Genomic DNA, 4,282 nt, shown 5'->3' with positions numbered 1-4,282 from the left:
TGCCGCCATGGGCTCAAACACGAACGGTGAGGATGCGCCAGGCCGGGCAGAGTTTTGCGCTGTTGTCCGTAGCTGGATGACAGGCAGCAGAAGAATCCTTCCCTCTTGCCCCCGGACCACATCAGCATGGCGGCTTGGGCATTCCCAGGGATCTCAATCGTGTTCCTTTTCCATGTTCTTTGAGTTCAGGGAACAAAAAAGAAAAGAAAAAAACAGCCTGAAGAGGCAAGACTGGGGTTGTTGGGTGGGTGGAGTCAAATTTCCCAATGAGTGCCTCTTAGGACAGCTCTGACTACGCTGGATGCGTGAGCAGGCGTATTGTCCTGATGGAACTGAATTCCTCGGCACCACTTTGCTGGTCTATTTCTCACCAACGAAGTGTCTTGCTTTCTTAAAACCTCCTCTTCATAAGCCCCCCTGATGACCCTGTGTCTTTCGAGAAAATCTATCAAATGTACCCCTTTGGAACCCTCTTCCCCCTCCCCACCAGAGAGTCACCATAACCTTCTGAGTTGGTCGCTTTGCCTTGGATTTAATGGACCCAGCAGATCCCTTCAGAAGCCACTGTTTTGACTGGACTTTTTTTTTTTGGGGGTGGGGGTGCATCCTAAAAAGACAAAGATAAGTTGTCTGTAGCCATCCACCGATGCCAGAGGTTTAAACACCTTTTGTGGGGATAATCCTGTGCAGGTATGCACCAAAACCGTATTGGCAATCGATTTCCACAGACCCTCCTATCTGGTGGACCTCTTTGATCTCCCCTGGCTGTATCCTACGTGGTTAGTTTTTGTCTTTGGAAGTATCCACCCCCCAGTGCACCCTCAACGCCTTTCCTCTCTGCTCTTATCCACAGCCAATGCCTTGCTGGCATCCTCTCGTGCTCAGATCTAATGCCCATTCTTCTGTGGTCTCTCATCTAGAAAAGATCCCACCAGCCTCTGAAATCTGAGCAGTCTCAGGCCATATTGTTCTTTGTGTAATCAGATGTTCTGTGTGTTCAAGATTAAGATGTCCATTAAATCCCTGGCATGTTCCCAACATCTGTCTCACCTAATCCAGATGTTCGTGGGCTTCTGTTCTCTCCTGTGCACTTAGGAGTCACCGCAGTGCTGCCCCCTCACCCCATGGCATGAGAAGGCTCCCCTTTGAGTTGGGTTGGCTCACTTTTCCTGGTGGAGGACGTCCAGTTTCTGAAGGAACAGTGGTCAGGAGAGGCCCAAGATTGAAATCACACACAGCATTTCATCTGTCTTGTGTGTTCCCACTTGTGGCTGTATATCCAGCTTCCAGGCTCCACCCCCCATCACACCATCGAGAGAACAGAGGTCTTCTTTGTCTCCTGTCACAGAAAGGTAACGCCTTGGACCTGCTTGTTCACCTTTGTGCATGGGGTCTGGCAAGGATGAGCTATGCTTGTTGGCAGAGGGGACTGACAAAGCAGGGAGGGGGAGATGGAGAGTTGCTGGAACATTGTGAAGAGGTGGATCTGGCTCACACGCAGAGGGGTTGGCTTTGGCTGGGAGCATGGATCCTTCATCCAAGCACAGAAGAGAAGATAGGGGGTAAGGACAGACTCCTTGTCTGTCTTTCCATTATTTTTGAGTTCCATTTCACCGTGAGCTTTTGGAAGCCCTGTCGTATTTACAGGAAAGTAGAAGAAGGCCCAGCTGAAAGCTGGTGATTTTTCTTCAAATTGCTTTCATTTTCTCCACACAGCAAGAAATGAATTCACCAGCTGGGAATCAAAACAAGGGGGAGGTGAGGAGCCTCTGAGGAGAGAGGACAAAACAAGGAATTGCCATCAAGGAGAACGGGAGAGAGTGGATTAAGCAAGCATCATATGACTGGGATGCCTTAGGGTTCGCCTGTCATGGTGGTGTGGTTACACGTCACTGGGTCACTTCCCACTCGCAGTGACCACAGGTGCAGCAGAAGGGGGCACTGCGTGGGCTGGCACCGTCCACACAGTGGTTGTTATGTTTGAGCCCGGTGTCAACCCTTCTCACTGAGCAGTCTTCCTCCCTTGCCAAGTAGGAGGTCCTTTTGCAGGAAGTGATCCCACTGGGTGACACATCCAAAGTGCACGAGAGGAAGTCAGGGAAACTATAGGTGAAGAGGGACCTAGATCGTTATCTACAAGCTGAAGCAGAAAGGTGAGAACAGGCCAGTCCTCAGACTCGACTCGATGCCACGTGTAAACGCCCTACAGCAGAGAGAGCGCATTCCGGATACACAGGAAGACTGACACGTGAGTACGTGGAGAATTGACTGGTAATACTGATGGATGGAGGAGATTCCGACAGACAGGAACAGTACAAGCTGTTGGTGTCATATCTAATTGTTGGCTAAGCATTGGACTGCTAACTGCAAGGTCAGGGGTTCAATCCTACTGCTTAGCTACTCCACAGAAAGTGAGGCTATCTGTTCCTATAAAGACAGGCAGTCTTCCACATGGAAGAAGCACACCAGCCTGTGCGATCACGAGGTGTCGAAGGGATCAGGGACCAGGCATCATCAGACCAAAAAAATCTTACCACAGTGAATGAGGGGGGGAGTGCGGAGTGGAGACCCAAAGCCCATTTGTAGGCCACTGGAGATCCCCTTGCAGAGGGGTCTCAGGGAGGAGATGAGCCAGTCAGGGTGCGATGTAGCAACAATGAAAAATACAACTTTCCTCTAGTTCCTAAATGCTTCCCCCGCCCACCCCCTCACTATCATGATCCGAATTCTACCTTGCAAGTCTGGCTAGACCAGAGGATATACACTGGTACAGATAGGAACTGGAAACACAGGGAATCCAGGGTGGATGATCCCTTCAGGACCAGTGGTGTGAGTGGCGATACTGGGGCCGTAGAGGGAGAGTGGGTTGGAAGGGGGGAACCAATTACAAGGATCTACATGTGACCTCCTCCCTGGGGGACAGACAACAGAAAAGTGGGTGAAGGGAGACCTCAGACAGGGCAAGATATGACAAAATAATAATTTATAAATTATCAAGGGTTCATGAGGGAGGGGGCAGCGGGGAGGGAGGGGAAAAAAGAGGACCTGATGCCAGGGGCTTAAGTGGGGAGCGAATGTTTTGAGAATGATGAGGGCAATATGTGCTTTACACAATTGATGTATGTATGGATTGTGGTAAGAGTTGTATGAGCCCCTAATAAAATGATTAAAAAAAAAAAAAAAGACAGGCAGTCTTGGGAACCTGCTACTGAGTTGGCATGAGTCGAAGTTGGCTTGGTGGCGGCATTGGGTTATGACTTAGTCTAGGATCACAAAAATGTTTACCTATGTGTCTTCTAAGGGTCTTACAGATCTTACATTTAGATCTTTGACACACTTTGAGTTAATTTTTACATGGTGTGAGGTAGGGTTCCAATTTCATTCTTTTCACGTGTGGATACGCAGTTGTCCAGCACCATTTGTTGGAAATATTATCTTATTCCCATTGTATTTTTTGCACTATTGTTGAAAAACAATTTACCATGAAAATATGGATTTATTTCTGGACTCTTCATTCTATTCCATTGATCTATATATCCACCATTATGTGAGTGCCACACACTCTTCTTTTTTTTACCATTTTATTGGGGGCTCGTACAACTCTTATCTCCACCCTCCCGGTATTGCCACTCTCAGCACTGGTCCTGAAGGGATTATCTGTCCTGGATTCCCTGTGTTTCCAGTTCTTATCTTTACCAGTGTACATCCTCTGGTCTAGATGGATTTCTAAGGTAGAATTCGGGTGATGATAGTGGAGGGGTGGGGAGGGAATGAAGCATTTGAGAACTAGAGGAAAGTTGTATGTTTCATCATTGCTACACCGCACCCTGACTGGCTCATCTAACTCCCTGCGACCCTTCTGTAAGGGATGTCCAGTTGTCTACAGATGGGCTTTGGGTCCCCGTGCCACACTGCCTTTCATTCACAATGATATGATTTTTTTGTTCTTTGATACCTGATACCTGATCCCATCGACACCTCGTGGTCACACAGGCTGGTGTCCTTCTTCCATGTGGGCTTTGTTGCTTCTCAGGTAGGTGGCCACTTGTTTACCTTCAAGCCTTTAAGACTCCAGATGCTATATCTTTTGATAGCTGAGCACCATCAGCTTTCTTCACCACATTTGCTTATGCACCTGCTTTGTCTTCAGCGATCGTGTAGGGAAGGTGAACATCATAGAATTCCAGTTTAATAGAACAAAGTGTTCTTGCATTGAGGGAGTACTTGAGTGGAGGCCCAATGTCCATCTGCTACCTTAATACTAAACCTATACATATATGCA

This window comes from Echinops telfairi, unplaced genomic scaffold, assembly GCF_000313985.2.
Source record: "Echinops telfairi isolate 266 unplaced genomic scaffold, ASM31398v2 ScPeMD7_18;HRSCAF=68, whole genome shotgun sequence".
NCBI classification, from domain to species: Eukaryota; Metazoa; Chordata; class Mammalia; order Afrosoricida; family Tenrecidae; genus Echinops; species Echinops telfairi.
This window is presented reverse-complemented; position numbering follows the sequence as displayed.